Here is a 20,975-nt window from a genome sequence, read left to right as displayed (position 1 = left end):
CCCCCCCCCCCCTCCAACTATGTGTTTTGTCTCATGCCATGAAGCACAGAGGCCTAACTTGGAACAAAAATGTTCAGGAAATTTTCTTTTTTATTTGATCATGGGATGCGAGTATTGTTGACAAAGCCAGCATTTATACCTAATTGCCTGAATTGAAAAGATGTTAAAAGCTGCCACCTTCAACCATTGGCGGTCCATGCAATGTTGGTACACCACAGCGATGTTAGGGAAGGAGTTTCAGGATTTTGACCCAGTCACAGTGAAGGAACAGAGATATAGTTCCAGGTCAGGATTGTATGTGATATTTCGATCCCAGGCCAGACCCTAACAGTGGCTAGGACACGGGTCCGAAACCCCAATATTTTATTTTATTTTGGAAGGTTGTGCGGAAAGAATGTTTCTCTCCAGCAGTCAATACATGAGGAAATAGGGATTTGGTATTTTTAAACATAACTATTATTAATACACTATTAAACTCTTTAACATCACACCTGGAAATAGTTTACCCATAAACAATACTACTCAATACGGTAACTACAATACCCTTAATTACTATCTCTATTCCCAATTAAACAACAGGAAAAAAAACATACCGTTTGTATTCTAGTCCAATGTCACAGTAATACTTGCTTTCCAGAACAGATTTGGCTCTTGTTAGAACTCCTGTAGACTCTGGCTGGAAGTCTTCAAAAAGCTGTTTCAAGTGGCTTGTTTCAGCTTTCCCCTTGCCCTCAGACAAGTCTGCTCTACTTTAAATACTATTATTTAAAGGGGCTGGTTTAGCACAGGGCTAACTCGCTGGCTTTTAAAGCAGACCAAGGCAGGCCAGCAGCGCAGGTTCAATTCCCGTACCAGCCTCTGAACAGGCGCCGGAATGTGGCGACTAGGGGCTTTTCACAGTAACTTCATTTGTAGCCTACTTGTGACATTTTCATTTCATTTCACTATTACTCTTTTTTAACTATCCTACTGGGAGCAAAATACCTTACTTGTGATCTAAAAGGCTAGTCAGAGCAGAAGACAACTCAAAAGCTTTCTCAAAACGTTTTAATACCTTGATCGACATCATCTCCCCAAACTTAAAACAAAGTAACTCACAGGCTGAAAATACACTAACTCCCAGGGACTCCCCAGTGTCAAACAATATTGTATTAGTCCAGGCTGAAAACACATTCAACTCTGGCCAATTTCATCTCTAAATGCTAAAAGCTTTCTGGTCTTGCAAAACAAGATTATTTTTCAAAACATTTCTAAAATCCTGCATCCATCTCAGTGACATGGAGGGGAACTTGCAGGTGGTGCTGCTCCCGCACGTCTATTGGTGGTAGAGGTTGTGGATTTGGAAAGGGCTGTGGAAGGAGCCTTGGCAAATCTCTGCAGGTAATCTTCCAGATGTTACAGACTGCTGACACTGTGTGCTGGCCATGGAGAGAAGTAGTGTTTATGATGGTGGCTGGGATGCCGATCAAGCAGCTGATTTGTTGTGGATTATGTCGAGGTTTTTACTGTTATGCTGCATTCCTCCAGGTAAGTGGAGTTTTCCATAACACTCTTGCCTTGTGCCTTGTAGATGATGGACAAGTTTTGAGGAGTCAGGAGGTAAGTTACTCGACGCATAATTTCCATCCTCTGACCTGCTCTTGCAGCCGCAGCATTTATATGGCTCAGTTTCAGATCAATGGTGATCTCCAAGATGTTGTTGGTGGTGTGTGGCGCGGGGGGGGGGGGGGGGGGGGGGGGGGGGGGGGGGCAGAACTTCAGCAACAGTGATGATTCATGGGAGATGGTTCTTGTCTGACACTATTGTGCCACAAATGTCACTTTCCATGCAAATCTCAGGTATTGTCTAACTGTGGACACATGCGGATATGGACTGCTTCACTACCTGAGCAGTTACAAATGATATTGAATATTGTGCGATTCTCAGTAAAACTCCGATTTCTATCCTTATATTGGAGGATTGGGTAAGGTAAAGCAGCTGAAGATGGTTTGGTCTAGGACACTATTTTGGTGAACTATAAACTCCCACAGCGAAGTTTTGAGATCGAGATGATTGGCCTCTAACAAACACAACCAGATTTTGTTGTGCAAGGTATGACTCCAATCAGTAGTGATTTTTTTTCTGGATTCATAAGTTCATAATATATAGGAGCAGAATTAGGCAATTTTTCCCATTGAATCTGCCCCACTATTCGATCATGGCTGATCTCACCCTGGCCTTAACGCCACTGTCCTGCCCATTTTCCATTAACCTTCAACCCATTACCAATTAAAAATCTGTCTAACCCCTCCTTAAATTTACTCATTGTCCCAGCATCCACCGCACTTTGGGGTAGCGAATTCCACAGATTCACAGAAGTGGTTTCTCCTGATCTCTGTTTTAAATTATCTACCTACAATCTGTCTGCATGGGTTTCCTCTGGTTTCCTCCCACAAGTCCCTAATGAGGTGCTAATCAGTGTACCTGGACAGGCACCATAGAGTGACGGCTCAGGGATTTTCACAGTAACTTCATTGTGATGTTAAGGTGGGTAGCACTGTTGCTTCACAGCTCCAGTGTCCTAGGTTCAATTCCCGGCTTGAAGCGGCTTCGAGGTTCACCATTCCTGGTGAATAAAGCCAAGGAAGGAGCAGTGCTCCGAAAGCTAGAGATTCAAAAAAACCTGTTGAACCTTAACCTGGTGTCGTAAGACTTCTTACTGTGCTCACCCCAGTCCAACGCCGGCATCTCCACATCATAGGACTTTACAGATGGCGTTTTCTCTGCCTGAGCCAGCGGGTGTATTGCTCAGGTGAGTTTTAAAGCAGTGATTGTTTTTCATTGTCCCTGAGTGGACTGCTCTTTAGCTTCCCGGCATTACGGGCGGTTTCCAGGCAGGGATATCTCGTATGCAGGGCTTACAGGCAGGGGTGTCTATAATAGGGGGATCCCAGGCAGGGGCCGCTGTAACTGGGGCTTCTAGGCAGGGTTCCCTATAATGGGGAAGCTTACAGGCAAGGATCACTAGGGGAGTGTCTGGGGGTGGGGGGTCTCTCTTATGGGGGTCTCTGGTGGAGGGTGGAGTGGACAGATTTTGCATTGTGGGGGGAAGGCCCCCCCCCCCCCCCCCCCGATGGACTTTGAGGCACCTCCCTAAAAGAGTTAACCCCTTACCCACCGCGAGGTCCACCGCCAATAAGAAATACCAGCACCAATTCTCACTCATGTGAATCCCAAGTCAGAGAACTGGAGATTTATGCAGGCTTGGAGAATCCAGTGGCTCGCCTGTTAATCGGTGAAGCTCGAAGCCGCTGCCAGCATAGGACGGGAGGATCGGAATGGGGTCGGTGTTTTTTGATCGCCACTGATTCTCCGCCATATTGGAAACTCAAATAAATGCTGTATTTTGATACGATATCGATCTTGGAAGAAATGATCTACATTAAATGTTGGACCGTTATTATTTGAATGACTAAACTGAAGCAACGTGTGGAGCTGGCAAAGCCTATACAGTTGAATCTAAAGCAAGGGTTTTCAAACTCAGGGTCATGACCCACCCGGTGAGTCGCATGCAGGCTTTGGGAGGGTCTCGGCGCTTGGTCACAACTGTTCCCGATTGCTGGAGAAACGCCCAACGGCCGTGGGATCGTCTACTGGTGTCCCCCATGACGGATTGGAAAACCCACTGATGGCCGCTGTGAAACTAATTTGCGTCCCGCTAATGAGATGTGGATGAAAGCCCGATCACAATCTTGCTTCACACCCGATTCACCGCAACGACAGCGGGAAAACACTCCGGCCCAGAACATGTCTACAACAACTTGGTGTGCGGAAGTTGGGAATTACCTGATGAGTGCCTGGGGCTGCCTCCAGCATTTGGGATGGAGGCCTTTAGTGACCCTGGACCCTGGAACACCAAAGCAGAGGGTTGAGGGAGCATCTACCTGATGGATGGTCCAGCATCCATGTCATCGAGGAGATCCATCTTCCAGGCTCAGAGAGTTCCTGTAAATCCATCTTCATTCTTCAGTAGGTCCATCTTCGTTCCTCAACGGTGGGTCACTTTTAAAATATGGTGTCCCGATATGATGGCAGGACACACATAACCAAGAACCCCCCTCCACAGAATACGGCACTGAACCCCCAGATGCATAATTATTGGGGTTGAGGCCAGAATATATGTCATGGTTTCCCATCAGCCTCCACAACGGGAAGCATTTCCTGCACTCAGAAAGGGACTTAGTCCCAATTGGGAGAATGCCACCCTGTATCTCTCTCCACAGATACTGCCAGACCTGATGTGTATTCCTGGCAATATCTGTCTACATTTCAATGTAGTAATGGGATTTTTGAGAAGGCCCTCTAAAATGATTGTGGCAAGGTTCAAAGTATCTGCTTTTTAAACATATTAAAAAATAACCAATGGATACGTATTGAATACTCAGAGATAACTGCAGTAGCCTATTTATATCCCATTTGTTTGACGCTGCTCCACAGATAATTAGTAACTTTGCCACTTCTGAATGACAAGACCTTCTTCAATGCCAAGATAAAAGAACCTCAATTATTTTTGTGGAGCTTCCTCTGCCACATAACAGAGAACTATTTTGATCGATAGCCAAACTGCATTCAAAATTTCTGACCATCTGTAATCCATCAAGATTTTGTCAGGCCAGTAACTTAATGCCAAAGCTTGACTGTGTTTATACCTAATCAGGGCTCAGGAGGTTCATTGCTGCAATCAACGCAGTCTTATTACTCTGATAACCTGTTAATGGTTGTTCGAAATAGAGCAAAAGCTTCCACGGCAGTCTTTTAGTTGTTTTCATTAGCTGAATAAATGGATCATAATGAATAACCTCAAGACAGCCGTTAAAGCACAAGCTCATTAGGCGCAAGAGTAGCTTTTCACAGGGCAGAGAAATTTGTCATGGACGCACACATTTTGTCAATACCGCCAATCCACAATCAGGTTGGAACTTCCTGCTGGGCGATAAATTTTGAAGAAGACACCAAGGAAACTCTGGTGTTCTTCTTCAAATGTGCTTGAGAACCTTTCACATCTGCTTGAGAGGTCGGATGGGGACTTGCATCCAGAAAGTGGTATTTCCAACAGTACAGAACTCTCATGATTCCACAATGGAGTAGCAATGGAGTATATTTTGAGTAGCGGCTTGAACCCAAAATGTGCAAAATTCAAAGGGAGAGTGCCGCTACCAAGCCCAGATGGTCAGTTAATTGGTATGTACCCTGCTCATGTTCAAAGCAATGGCATTCCAAATCCCAAAAGGGAAACTTGGGAATGCCGGTTAACCATTTATTTTTGGTGTTTGGAAAAAATGTGAGAAAAGAGATGAAGCCTGGTGAGGAAAAGCAGCACTCTTGTTGTAAATTATTCAAATAATGAAATGTTTATTAAACTTTAAAACACACAAGAGGCAACAGTGAAGAATAATATTTACAATTAAATGCAATAATGGCGACCCAGGCAGTATATTTAAATTAGCCCTAATCTAAATCTATCTTACTTGCCTGAACTCAGGGAATGCATCTTCTCCAAAACAACATCCAATAGGTTTTAGCACTGTGAGTCAAATCCAGTAAATAATTATCACACAGGACATGTAACTTTCTTTTGGGGACCCATCTTCTAGTTTAGAGAAGAGCATATGGAGTCTGACACAGACAAACCTCTATAGCTTTTTTACCTGTATAACAGCTTGATTCGCTGAGCGAGCTCTGCTTTACAACTGCTAGTCTCCACTTTGCTTAACAAAGTATCTGCCTTACACCGCTACGAGGCTAATCTGAATCTCAAGTCCTCGGCACAGATAAATCCCAATCAGTTTATTTCTTCACCAATTCGTTACTTTTCATTTCATTCCAACTTCCCAACACGATTAACATTAATTTTGTTCAGTGAGTTAATCAAATAACAGCATGGTAGCATAGTGGTTAGCACAATTGCTTCACAGCGCCAGGGTCCCAGGTTCGATTCCCCGCTGGGTCACTGTCTGTGTGGAGTCTGCATGTTCTCCCTGTGTGTGCGTGGGTTTCCTCCGGGTGCTCCGGTTTCCGAAGATGTGCAGGTTATGTGGACTGGCCACGCTAAATTTCCCTCAGTGTCCAAAATTGCCCTTAGTGTTGGGTGGGGTTACTGGGTTATGGGGATAGGGTGTGGGCTTGGGTAGGGTGCTCTTTCCAAGACCCGGTGCAGACTCGATGGGCCGAATGGCCTCCTTCTGCACTGTAAATTCTATGAATCTATGAACATGGGAGAGTTTAAACATAATTAAAGGCCAAAATATATAAACTGAATATATAAATATATAATCGCCGCTGACCTTGAAGAAAACTGCACACACAAATTTAGTGAGCATGGATTACACTTTTCCTGGTATCAATTTACTTCTGGTGTCAGCTATGGCGATCTCAGGTGCCTCCCAATTGGCATCAAATAGCTTCGGCAGCCAATCATATTGAAGGATGCTCACACAAGCCAGAAAGCATAAAGTAGGATTTACCATTCACGTTTCATATTTTTGTAGAAAGTCAGATAAAGATTGGGACAGTCACAAGGGATCAATGTAAAAACTCAATGATTATAAACACGCTTTGAAAAATTAATTTATATTGTAAAAGTCCACGGAATTGTTATAGCGAAATAGAGAAATTTGACATTCCACAAATATTACATTAATTTTTAAAGGCCATATCGGTTGTTCTGTAACCGTGGCTCAGTACACTGTTAAAAACCTAGTTATTCCTCATTCACCAAGGCATAACTTTTCCAAGAATTAAGAACCAAAAGAATAAAAGCATAAAAAGTGGAAGGTCACATCAATCCACAATTGATTTTCATCTGCAAGAACATCAATCGCATACCCTGTGGAGCGGCAAAGAATCACTGATTTCTGTGTTTAACTGTGCATGTGCAGACACCAGACATTGCTGTCAGCTACACAGAGTTTCATTGTCATTTCAACCACAAAATCTAACCATTGGCATTCCATTAAAGGCCAAGGGCGAAACTCACCAAAATGAAATTTTAAAATATTTTGTCATTTTAATTTTGGTGCTAAACTGCTCCAATTTCCTTTGCTTTTCTGGAATCTCCTGTTGTGGTAAATTCATTCTTCACCATTTTCTGTTCACTGCTGCAGCATCTTGACATTGAATAAAACTATCACCAACAAGTATTCGTGAAAGGCATTGATCGGCAAAGAGAATTGTCACTGATCTTGCATTATGTCACTAAACAGGTAAATAGACCCTCTGACTGAATTCTAGTGCCCAGGAAGTTCATCCTATCCTCCTATAAACAACTTGCATTCCCACAGAACAATATTTTCAAACCTAGCTTTGCAGTTACACGATGATCAGGTGAGCTAACTTCAATTAAAAAAAATAGAAATCAGAAAAACCTTCTCTGCAAGCCATTTAATTAAGTGGATTTTGTTACACAATGTTATGGTCAGCTTCAGACCAACTTCTGTAAATAGGGAAAGGATTAGAAAAACAGCAGTCAAACTTATAACTATCCTAGTGAAAGTAGCTGAAAGTAGTCTTGTGGAAATGTAACTGTTTTTACTCGGCATGCAATTTAACATGATGGGCAATATTTAGTACAGGCAAAAGGGGTCACGCCCACCAGCTGGAGAGTGGCAAAAGACCTGCATCGACTCTTTTGAGGAAAGCCCGCCATATTAAGTGCCAATAAGTAGTCAACAGGGGACCTCCCACAGGATCAAGGAACCCGGGAAGAAATCACACCCAGAAAATTATGCCAGCCAATCAAGAAGCCATCAGCTATCCGCCACAAATACGCCAGTGGGAATTCTGGCATCCACGAGGGTTAGCACGCTATAGGTGAGTGAGGGCGGAATGGGGCCTGTAGAGGCGTGGGGGTGTGGGGGGGGGGGGGGGGGGCGGCCAGAAGGAAGGGCAGGGGCTGGTCCTCAGCCAGGGGCCCACTGCCCTTCCTCCACCTTCTCCCCACAACACTACATCTTGTTTTGTCAGAGGGCATTAAATTCTGACCGACGTGTGCACGGATGAGGTATTTTGTGCAAGGTAGTGGAAAACGTGACTGGATTTACCAAATGCTCTTCGTTATCCTCCTTCTTGTGCAGTAAGCAATAATCCATTTCTCCAATCCCTGTAGGTGATGATATAAGAACAAAGAAAATTACAGCACAGGAACAGGCCCTTCGGCCCTCCCAGCCTGCGCCGATCCAGATCCTTTATCTAAACCTGTCTCCTATTTTCCAAGGTCTACTTCCCTCTGTTCCCGCCCATTCATATACCTGTCCAGGTGCTTCTTAAATGATGCTATCGTGCCCGCCTCTACCACCTCCGCTGGTAAAGCGTTCCAGGCATCCACCACCCTCTGCGTAAAAAACTTTCCACGCACATCTCCCTTAAACTTTCCCCCTCTCACCTTGAAATCGTGACCCCTTGTAACTGACACCCCCACTCTTGGGAAAAGCTTGTTGCTGTCCACCCTGTCCATACCTCTCATAATTTTGTAGACCTCAATCAGGTCCCCCCTCAACCTCCGTCTTTCCAATGAAAACAATCCTAATCTACTCAACCTTTCTTCATAGCTAGCACCCTCCATACCAGGCAACATCCTGGTGAACCTCCTCTGCACCCTCTCCAAGGCATCCACATCCTTCTGGTAATGTGGCGACCAGAACTGCACGCAGTATTCCAAATGTGGCCGAACCAAAGTCCTATACAACTGGAACATGACCTGCCAACTCTTGTACTCAATACCCTGTCCGATGAAGGCAAGCATGCTGTATGCCTTCTTGACCACTCTATCAACCTGCGTTGCCACCTTCAGGGTACAATGGACCTGAACTCCCAGATCTCTCTGCACATCAATTTTCCCCAAGACCCTTCCATTGACCATATAGTCCGCTCTTGAATTTGATCTTCCAAAATGCATCACCTCGCATTTGCCTGGATTGAACTCCATCTGCCATTTCTCTGCCCAACTCTCCAATCTATCTATATTTTGTTGTATTCTCTGACAGTCCTCCTCGCTATCTGCAACTCCAACATATAGGTACAGTTCCCTGGGCATTGGCAGTCCTCCAATCTTTCACCCAAGTGCCAATTCCTAGTACAGGAGCTTTGGTGAGTGGCAGCCCATCATACATTTGAGAATAGAACATAGAACATAGAACAGTACAGCACAGAACAGGCCCTTCGGCCCTCGATGTTGTGCCGAGCAATGACCACCCTACTCAAACCCACGTATCCACCCTATACCCGTAACCCAACAACCCCCCTAACCTTACTTTTTAGGACACTACGGGCAATTTAGCATGGCCAATCCACCTAACCCGCACATCTTTGGACTGTGGGAGGAAACCGGAGCACCCGGAGGAAACCCACGCACACACGGGGAGGACGTGCAGACTCCGCACAGTGATCCAGCCGGGAAGCGAACCTGGGACCCTGGAGCTGTGAAGCATTTATGCTAACCACCATGCTACCGTGCTGCCCCTATGGTGCTGTTCTCATTTTTCAACAGGGACTGTTGAATAGCCATCTAGCGGATATAATGATGCTGGTATTTAACCGCTCTAACACAATTCTGAGGTCAGCAGTTGTACCCCACTATTATTGCAGCTAAGATGAGCGAAGTCAGTCTGTCAGTCTACATCAGAGATCATAAACATTCTGGGCGGAATCTCACCACATTTATTTCAAAGTGTCAGGCTCGGACTGAAAACCAGTTTGTAGCTCTCCAGATCAGTTTTCCCTCCAGATAATGAGCCTCTTTAATTAAAAAAAAGATGGGTGTGATTTTCACTGTTACTCTGGTGCGGTGGGTGGTGCCTGATAGAGCCGGTACCTGGCTCCACAGAGTTTGGGGTGCCATCATTAATGGGGGCGCCCCAATCAGAACTGAAGTGTAACTCCACCACCAACACCCACTCCCCAGCAAACCTGGGGCTCCCCTCCCTCACTCCAGACAATCACCGTGGGCTCTCTCCCAACAACACACGGGGGCTCTTCCCCCGACCAATGTGCAAATATTGCTGATGTTTACCTCTCACTCAGTGCCCGCGAAACCCGCTCCCTTCCCACTGTTCACTCTCCCCGCAACACATAACTGGAAATCCCACCCTTCATGGGCTCCCACGAGAGCCCGCTTTGGCACTGTCCCCTGGCACAGGTAAACACTACCAGGCTGGCACTCTGTCATAGAGCAGGGCCCTCTCTCTCCCCTCCAGAGCTATACTACTCTCGTGCCCTTGACTGATCCCTTCGACTGGATCTTGTTTATAAGTAGGTGGTGTAAATCTCACCCAGAGAGGATGTTAATATTCCGTAGAGGAGGATATGTGGTTGGCGGGTGGGGGCGGTCCTAGGGTATGATATTAAAAAGTTTATTCGAATGCATTAAAATAAAGTTCTCCTCTTGACATCCCTGGCGGGGGACGGAGGAAATCAGGAAACGCAATCTCTTTGGAGAAAATCGGGTTTCTCAATTCTTTGAGTAGCACGGTAGTATAGTGGTTAGCATAATTGCTTCACAGCTCCAGGGTCCCAGGTTCGACTCCCGGCTTGGGTCACTGTCTGTGCGGAGTCTGCACGTTCTCCCCGTGTCTGCGTGGGTTTCCTCCGGGTGCTCCGGTTTCCTCCCACAGTCCAAAGATGTGCAGGTTAGGTGGATTGGCCATGATAAATTCCCCTCCGCACAGACAGTGGCCCAAGCCGGAATCGAACCTGGGACCCTGGAGCTGTGAAGCGATTGTGCTATCCACAATGCTACCGTGCTACCGTTACTGAGAGTGACAAGGAGGAAGTGTGACAGAGAGATAATTATTCCAATAATCCAGCCTTGTTTTGAACCCACTGCTCGCTGGTGAAAGCAGAGCATGTTGTGAGCTCGTGCTGCCCAATCTTGACCTTTATCTTTCATCCAACTGTACTCTTCTACCAATGCATCCCACTGAAACCATTCATGAAAATGAAATAAAGCATCTCCCTTTACTAGAGAATTTCATTTCTGAATCAATAGCAGCAACTGAAAACACAAAAACATACATGCTGGTGTTTTATATACTGTATCGATCAAGAACAAATTCATTTTTTGATAACTTTGCATTGTGTACAGTCGCTATTTACTTTGGGAACAAGACGTTATAGACTTTGAGCCCTATTTTATATCATACATCATTCCATAGGATAATAATAACATTTTTATACAACCAAAATGGTGGGAGAGGCTGGAGAGGAGGGGGATAAAGTAATCTCATCATCCCTCACCTGGGAGGCATCCATTCTCTGGTGCATTCCCCATGGCAATTCCTCAACTAGAGTTGACTTGCTATTTTTGGATTTAAACAAAAGCTTCTGGGATTTCTATTCCCCAGTGCATTCTTCATGGCAACGTCTCGAACAATCAGAGTTCACTTGCCAACCAATGAGCATCCTTTTCTTATGCAGTACAAATGTGTTGCTCCCTTTGATATTTGGTATTCTTGATCGTTTATGATAAGTGCAAGATGAAAAGCTTCGACAGCATTTTTAATTTCTTCAGCAAAACCTGTACTGGCACCTTGACCCTGACTAAAGCCTCGGCCTGCCACTCCTTACACCACCTGCTATTTCACCATGGAGCTGGTGTGATCCTTACCACCAAATCTCTCCCTCCCTGCTCTGCCTTTGAATCTTTCAACTTGTTTACCCTTTTTGCCTTTCTTTTAAAATCCTTTATTCTCCATCGCTTTTCCAAATATTTCACAAGGGTATCGTCATTTCTTTCCCTGCCATGGATTCCATTCTCTTGGCACTAATTCCAGCCCCCATCGTAGTCTCAGGCTGAACCAGACAGTTCATACCCAATATAATTCACAAACCACTCTTGTAGAATCAAAAATGTTTACTCATTGGATTAGTGCCTCATCAACAGGTCCATGATATATATGTTTTGTTGTAGTGTTAGGAAACCAAAGGTTGTTTTAAAGGATTTATATTTGTATTGGGAAACATTTGAAATAAGGTGTAGTTTTGAGTGGGTTTAATTTAATGTCTCTGTGCCTGGAAGGGTGAAACCTATAGTTAGATTCATGCTGGCCAAAGGTGTTTGTATTTGTGGGGTTTGTTAAGTTCCAACTGTGTTTCTATTGTGCTTAGAGAAGGCTGTGGTATGAATAATAAATAGGCCAGCAGGGATATGTGGGCGTTGCTTAGCAACTGGGCCTTGTAAAGTTGAGAAATTTTTAAGGTTTAGTTCAGCTAATTTGATTGCAGTTGGAGATAGGTAGTAAGAGAGAGGCAGCTCTCACATCCCTGTTCACAACAATTGGTTTAGAAGGCGAGTGAGGGAACATCTCTCTCCAAGCTTTGCGAGGAGACAAGCTTGGAGTAATGGTGAAGAAAATAAGTGCAGAGATCTGAAGAACAGCTAATTAAGGAAACTGGAGAAATAAAGAGACATTTCCAAGAAGCATGAAGTTTAAGGTAGGAAAATCCTGGATTGCATTTGCTGTTTAAAGTGGAGCGGAAGCTTTGTTTGAAGGTGTCATTTGGAAAACCTGGTCTGGACTTTAGAATGCAAACCACCCAGAGAAAGCTTTATTATGAGACCAGGGCCGGGATTCTCCCCTACCCAGCGGGGCGGGGGGTCCCGGTGGGACGGAGTGGCGTGAACCACTCTGGCGTCGGGCCGCCCCAAATGTGCGGAATTCTCCGCACCTTTAGGGGCTAGGCCCGCGCCGAATGGCTCCCGCTCCGCCGGCCGGTGCGAACAGCCTTTGGCGCCCCGCCCGCCGGGGCCGAAAGGCCTTCGCCAGCCGGCGGAAATCCGCAAATGCGCCAGTGCGTCAGCATCTGCTGACATCATACCGGCGCATGCGCAGGAGAGGGGCTCTCTTCCACTCCCGCCATGGTGAAGTCCATGGCGGGGCAGAAGAAAAAGAGTGCCCCCATGGCACAGGCCCGCCCGCCGATCAGTGGGCTCCGATCGCAGGCCAGGCCACCGTGGGGGCATCCCCCGGGGCCAGATCGCCCCCCCCCCCCCAGGACCCCGGTGCCTACCCACGCCACCAATCCCACCGGCACCAGACATGCTTTGATTCCCGCTGGCGGGAAAGGCCAGGGGCGTCGGAGAATTCCGCCCAAGGTTTTAAAGAGCATTTCTGGGAGTAGAGTTTGGAAACTCTAATGTGATCATCATATGAGGGGATTTTCACGCGAAAACCACAGACACTAACTTGGGTTCAGAGCGGAGTGTGTATTTGACCACAGTCATTTTGTGTGCTTAAAAGGGACTTTTTGTGTTAATTAGGCCATTGTAGTTTAAGATGTACTTTGCAATCCATGTTAATCTTTAAATATCTGTGTATTTGTTAAGCTAAGGGGGGGGGGCAGTTGGGAGTAAGAGTGTTGCATTATAATTCAGTGTTTCCATGTTTAATACATTTGTTTTTGTAGTTGAAACTAATTAGTGGTCCTGTGACTCTGTTCCTCCACGTTTTATAGAAAAAAAGTTAAAATCCTTTGAGCCAGGATTCCATTCTGGGATCTTCCCATCCTGTTATAACATCAACTGTAATTGGGGCAGTAGACACTAAATTACAAAAACACATCTTAAGATAGGATTTTGCATTGTAGCTTTTTTTGGAAAAAATGGGAAATTCCAAAAAGTGCATATGAATGCATTAGCGCCAAAGACCTAGTTAATGTTTTTTAAACTTAGCGTGAAATTATTTTTGCACCAACTTGATTCAAGTAATATTTTTGATTTTTTTGTCATGAACAAAGTTCATTCTTGGATGTGTGAGGAGGAAATTATGGTAAGTGTGCAAATGTAATGTGCAAATAAGTGCGCAGAGATGGCAAACGTGCAGCCTCACATGCGAGCACAAAAGCATCTAGCTTAGATGAATGTACAAATAGCAGCAACCCTTTCACTGCGAAAGCTCCCAGCCCTCACTTTCTCCTGAGATTTACCCACAGGAAAAAATACTATTGCTCAAGCAATATCAATAGCATTCTCATCAATCATTACTGGTCCCGCTCTCCATAATCACATAAACTGTTGAGTGCGACATGGTAATTCTTCCAGACAGACCTCCTTAGTCATGACAAGGTCATGGTATCAAATTCATGAGCATCAGTAAGGCAATCTATGTGTGTTTAAACATAATTACTTGCAGCTGGCATCAAGTCGATGGAACCCTTCCAACAACAGCTGCACTTGCACTGCATTGTAAAAGTGCATTAGAAATTCCGAATTCAGCAAAGTCATGTGCAAAGAGACTACTTCATGATTTTACAAATGCAGCAGCATAAATACTTGTGCTCGTCTAATTTTTTTCAATCAGCAACTCATTTGTAATCTACAGCTGACCTCACCTTTCTGTTTGACAAATAGCCTTTTGTTTCTTCAAAGTCTGGAAAGTAAGTCCTGCAAAAATACTGAATTTGATGAATAAATTAGCCCCGTCTGTTTAAGAAATGAAATATCATTAAAAGTGCAACAAACGTTAGGCTGGGTTTTACGGTCAAAGAAATAACTGCGAGGCTACCATTCCCAGTATTACTGATGTGTAAATTGGGCAGCAGTTTCCAGCAATCATACATGTGCAGCTAAATGTAGAAATAAGTAAATTGTTGCCCAAAATGCACCGCGCTTCCAAAAGCTGTGTAATAATGGCATCTCGTGGTCGAACTCGCCCATTCAAATACATTGTGAAGCTGTTGTGCCTGACAAGCAATAAAATGTCAGAAAAAGTTATGGCTTATCCCTTTTAACGGTGCGATAAGTCTTAATTGCTGCCAAACAACTACTTTGGCACTGAAAATTACCTTTTACAACTATGACATCTAAATCCTTCAGATTTTAATTATTGTTGGAGATATAAAAGATTTTTTTTTACCCTTTCTGTCCCTTATCTCTCTCCCTCTCTCTCTGAATCGTATTTTCGGTTCCCACTATTTATTTTGATTTCTGTGCCTGATTTGACATTGAATTAAATTTTCCAACTGACTGACACTTTCTGGTTTAGATCCTGTGCTGCTCACTCTTCAATCTGACTGGCTGAGAAGATACATAGATCATAGAATTTACAGTGCAGAAGCGCCATTCAGCCCATCGAGTGCTGCACCGGCTCTTGGAAACAGCACCCCACAAAAGCCCACATCTCCACCCTATCCCCATAACCCAATAACCCTACATGAAGGGCAATTTAGCATGGCCAATCCACCTAACCTGCACTTCTGTGGGAGGAAACTGGAGCACCCAGAGGAAATCCACGCAGACACAGGAAGAACGTGCAGACTTACACAGTGACCCAAGTTGGAATCGAACCTGGGACCCAGGAGCTGTGAAGCAACTGTGCTACCTACTGTGCTGCCATGCTGCCCCATTCAGCTCCCTGATTTCCTGTAGAAGGTGCTGCCACATTCAGCTCCCTGACCCCCTGTAGAAGATGCTGTGCTTTTTTGATGATTGGCTGAACAAGAAATCTAAATGCAAAAGTACATAAAAAAGAGAAAGACTTACATTTACATAGCATGTTTTACAACCTCACAATGTCCTCAAGCACCTTATAGCCAATGAAGCACTTTTGAACCACTGTTGTAATGTATGTAATAGAGCAGCAAATTTGCATACACTAAGCTCCCACTGAGAGCAATGTGATAATGACTGGATAATTTGGTTTGTTCACGTTTAGGAATAAATATTAACTAGGTCATGCAGGGAGCGGGCGTTGGGGGATGCCTTTTGTAGATAAGGGGGAAGACCCTCAAGATAGAACCCCCACTTTCTTCCTGCTCACCTTAAGCCTTAGACCCACCACCTTCAACCAGTTCCTCTTCCTAGTCTGCCCAAAACCTCCCCTGGTTTCTGGAGTCCATTGTGCTTTCTTCTTGTTCCCCATTGCAGATCTCGCTGTGCCCACTAATGTGCTCATGGCATTACTGGGACTGATGGAGATGCCAGCCAATCTGATTGGTCAGCAGCTCCTGAGGGCAGAACTACCTGCCCAGTGAGGGGCAGCAACTCACATTTGCCCCTCGTGTAACCTGCCCATAATGCGTAATGGCTGCGAAGCGGGCCGGAGTGGGGGGGGGGGGGGCTTTACCTCTAACGGTGCAGGATTTCATCACTATTCCATTGAAGTGTCTGTCAAACATTTACGCTCAATTCTCTGCAAGGGGGTTTGAACTCACAAGCTTTTGAATCAGAGATCAGAATATTACCAACTGAGCCACGGTTGACATGTTGAAGTAATGGGTAAGTGCAAGAATAAGAAAAATGGCCAACTGTTTACCATTGACCACAGTATTGGGCTCAGTGTCCAAAACTGTGAAATTACTAGTTAACAAATGATATTCATTGACACTGTAATAGTGACAAATAAAAAAATTGCAGTTGTGTGCTCAATTAAAGGTCAGGCTATGGGGAGAGAGTAGGACGAACCAAAAAGTGATCACAGTGGGTCGAATAGCCTCCTTTTGCATTTTATGATTCAATTATATGTGGAGTCAGAAATAAGCCATGACATGTTTCACTTGTGATTTCTGTGTACATGCTATATTTAAATTGAACTACATAAAATTGTTTTGATTTAAAACCAATTTAATAATAAGACTAGAGATGCTGTACTAGCAAAGATTTCTGTCGAGGTTCTCTGGCAGAATAAAGGCGAATAACCTGGAGAAATGTTTTGACAAGGTAAAAAGTCAGTGCCATTGCTCCAGGGGTCTGTTGATATTCCCTGAAATGATGGCAAAAGTTTGAAAGAACCCCATGGAAGTCAGGGTAAATGACCATTTCCGGAAGTTAGGGGGCTGTGATTGTACGGAACAGGCAATGTCAGATCAACCTCCCTTTATATAAAGCGGCAGATGCAGTTCCATTGACTGCACATTCACATACAGTAGCAGTTTGCCAGGGATCCGAAGAATCCTTTAAATAGCTCACTACAGGCAATAGAAATGGCATGCTTATTTAAACAAAACATTGGTTGAAGTGCTATAAAGGTATTTTATTAAATGTTCCGTGGTAGAGCTGCATCTTTAATGTATTCTGTGCTGTGCGGCAGACAAACAGCAGTGTTTTGGGGCTATTTTGAAACTATTGATTTTACAGAAAATCTTTAGCTAAATTACACTTGCGAATTCAGATGACAGTGGGACATAAAATGAATTTATAAATGTGAATTGAATGATTTTTGGGTATGCTACTACTCCAGTAGAATTGTACTATTGTTCCTATTTGCACCATCCATTGATCCTCAAGCAAGGCCACAATAGTTTACTCCCCAAGGTAATTTGAACTCCACTGTTAGCAATAATGGTCTGTCGTGGGCACCCTGAACCTGGTAATCTCACCGAACAACAATTATATTGGGATCATGCCTACCAGTGTATCCTTCAGTGCTGGCTGGTTGTGGGGGAAATGGAAGGGTATCTAACTTGCTTATGGGTGCCAGCACTGTTGGGTTTTCATCTCTGGTGATGATTTGGTGAAGAGAAGAGGAAGAAGCTGGAGAGGGGATGTCGGCCAATCTCAGCCATAACTCCTTTGGCCCATTTTCCAAAGTAGCCAAACAGGTATTTGAAGTAATTTACGATTCTTCAGACTGCTTGCTTGGCATGGTGCCAAGCTCCCTACTCCCATCCCTGCTCTCCATGAAGTTTTTATAAACACCTCACTGTGCGCATGGGCTTCCACTTCTACTCCTGCTCCTTACTGCAGTTTAGAAGAGGCAATTCCTGGGGAAAGGAGTCCCTGAATCTGGTCCCATTGAGTGAAAACAAATGTTAAGTGTTTGCATCTCAAAGGGTGTCGTGATTGCAGCTAAAAAGGCAGGTGGAGCCTGCTCACAATCCCGATGGCTGCCCCCCAGCAATTTAACACTGGGAGCAGCATTCATTGCTTTAAGGCAAGGCTTCAGTCCTTATACCGGTATAGAGCCCTGCTTTAGGGAGCTGCCAGTAATCAAAAGGCCAGCAGCTCTGTAATCCCAGTAGCCACAGCTGGCAGTGGTGGCCACTGCTCGGACGCCAGGTGGTCCCACCATGTCGAATTGTCCAGTTAAGTCCGGGGTATGGGTATCAGTAAACGGGGGGTGAGGTGCTGGGTTGATGAGGCCAGGTGGAGGGTTAAAGGCGGGATGACATTGCGGGTGTGGGGGGGGGGGCGCGGCTAGGGAGCCCGCAAAGGAGGTTGCCCCATCTCTAGCCCATCACTAAGCTGCCAGATTACCTCCATACGTGGTGAGCGAAATACTGACAGTGATGGGATGAGGCCCTTAAGTGATCCACTACTCCGGAGTGTAAAATCCAGTCCAAGGTGTCGAAGTAGGCTGGAAAGTCACAGAAGACATCAGCACCCAGCTGAACAGAACCCAGATGAGTTCTGTCAAGTCTCCCTGCCTTCCCGGTGTTACAATATGATCGCTTGTAAGTTTTAATGTTCCCATCCAATAGTCTTCTCCCCTCGCAGGGCCATTTCTAGACTCTGATTACGGAAACCTGGTGGAATGAGATGTCTTCACTCGGCCTGTGGAATTACGCAAAATAATTACAAATAATTCCACAGTTCTGCCCTGAAACATGTGAATTGGCTGATTCTGAAAAGTTGCTCATGCTCAACGCCTTAGTATCATTCATAGTTTGCGTGAAGCACACAAATAAAACCCCCTCAGGTTAAAGATATTCAAAGCTGCCTGTGTTACATTCAGCTTGGCATTAATCATTTCTGCGATTAAGTAATGATCTGTTCATCAACTACCACCCTTTTTTCCAAATTTATTTTGTTGCACGCACTGCTTAATCCATATTGATCACACTTTTGAGAATACTAAGTTTCACGTTCAATAGCAGCCAATCTTACTGTAGTTCTTTTAAGTAAAACCACATATCCACATTGCACCAAACTAATCAATCTAAAACCACAGCGTGCTCCCTTTAGAGATCTGTGCGTTTCGCTGAATATATGCTTCAGTGACTGGAAGATTTATTTGGTTCTCATCAATAAACTGCAACATTACAACAGCAGAAAACAAGGCTTCTAAAGAATTCCTAGATATAAAATGGCTTTTAATTAATCAATTAATAGGTAGCAGGCATTCGTTGATCCATATTTATTCACAGATTTGTGAGGTATAATCTTTAATTATTTGCTGAGTGTTGGAAAAGCATAACACTACAAGAATAAACATTACTGTTAAATGGAACACATAAAACGTGAAAGCTTAGATGGCATCAAAGTGTGTTGTGCTTCTTTCTATCACTGGAACATTTGCAATAGGAGCAGGATGAGGCCACTCAGCCCTTCAAACCTGCTCTGCTGTTCGATAGATCACGGCTGGTCTGCTGGTAACTGTAACCCCACATTCCAGCCTACCGATAATCTTTCACCCCCTTGTTAATCAAGAATCTGTCCAGCTTTGCCTTAAAAACATTCAAAGATTCTGCTTGTACAGTTTTTTGAGGAAGAGGGTTCCAGAGATTCACAACCATCTGAGAGAAAACATTTCTCCTCATCTCTGTCTGATATGAAAAAGGGGGAAAATTTGTACAAACTCTACAGTTGTCCTTTTATATAAATTTGGAATAAAAAATCTGTCTTAAATGAGCAGCCATTTATTTCTAAACAGTGGAGGATTCATCTGATGGCTGAAAATGTACAATATTGGTCCAGATTCTCCGGTCCCCCAGTCGCAGAGTGTGGTAGTATGACTAGAGGTACTACGGTATCTGGGAGTGTGAGCTACCATTGGTGGAGAAGGCTCGCTCCTCATTGGTCCAAGTGTTTGCATTTCATTGGTCGGGGCGTGAGCTACCATTGGTGGAGAAGTCCCGCTGCTCATTGGCCCAAGTGTTTACATTTCATTGGTCGGAATGTAAGGTAGTTCAGCCCAGTGAGGCGGGGTATAAGAACCTGTGTTTTCCCAGCAGCCAGCCTCTTTCTGTACTCGAGCTGCTGGGGAAACATCTTGTTGATTAAAGCCTTTAATTCAGACTACTCCTTCGTTTCAGTAGTTATTGATTGCGCATCAAAGAGCACGCTGTTTGTTGACAGCGAGACCCTCTCTTCCCGCTGCCTGTCAATGGGAATTCTCATTGAAGCCACCCCACATCGCCAGGAAACACGCGGACAGGGATGTGCTGCCAACAGGAAAAGAGAATTCCAACGGGCAGAGAATTCCGGCGGCCGTGGTTTCATTCTGTGCCATTATATTCTGCAAGAACGTACACAAAGGGGTAATTCGACAATCCTGGTGAGGTTCCTATTTCACAGGGAGCACAGATTGGAGAATCAGAGCACCATATCTGACTTACTCTCCGTATGATGTGGAGATGCCGGCGCTGGACTGGTGTGGGTACAGTAAGAAGTCTCACCACATCAGGTTAAAGTCCAACAGGTTTACTTGAAATCACAAGCTTTCGAAACGCAGATCCTCCATTAGGTGAAGTCAATTCCTTCCACCAGCACATCTCCTGTCCCACCAGGGGCGACAACACTCTTGACCACTCTGCTACTCAAAAATCAAGGGTGCCTACCGTTCCATCCCCCGACCGCACTTTGGGAAATCAGACCATAAGACGGGGCTCCTTCATACAAGCAGAAACTCAAGCGGGAGAATCCAACTAAGAAGGTTGTGCAGTGCTGGTCCGAGGAAACAGAAGAGCTCTTACATGACTGCTTAGAGACAGTGGACTGGTCTATATTTAAGAACTCAGCGACCAACTTAAATGAGTATGCCACCACCGTCACAGACTTCACCAGCAAACGTGTGGACGACTGCGTGCAAAAGAAAGCAGTACATACGTTCCCCAACCGGAAACCATGGCTCAATCACGAGATTGACTCCCGACTGAAGGACAGATCTGAGGCGTTCAAGTCAGACGACCCTGACCTATACAAGACCTCCGCAAAGCCATCCGAGATGCCAAAAGAGGATATCAAACCAAGCTCGAGTCACAGACAGACTCTCGGCGGTTGTGGCAA

At 44.8% G+C, this 20,975-nt stretch overlaps 1 protein-coding gene across 2 annotated transcripts in view; it reads right to left on the bottom strand.

Annotated features, from left to right (window-relative positions):
- Positions 1 to 20,975, bottom strand: part of kcnd2 (potassium voltage-gated channel, Shal-related subfamily, member 2) — a 507,327-nt gene that overhangs the window by 285,295 nt on the left and 201,057 nt on the right. The gene's annotated exons all lie outside the window — the stretch shown is intronic.

The sequence above is a fragment of the Scyliorhinus canicula genome, chromosome 20 (assembly GCF_902713615.1).
Source record: "Scyliorhinus canicula chromosome 20, sScyCan1.1, whole genome shotgun sequence".
Classification (NCBI taxonomy): Eukaryota; Metazoa; Chordata; class Chondrichthyes; order Carcharhiniformes; family Scyliorhinidae; genus Scyliorhinus; species Scyliorhinus canicula.
The sequence above is the reverse complement of the archived record's forward strand: the minus strand, read 5'-3'. Positions and strand labels throughout refer to the sequence as shown.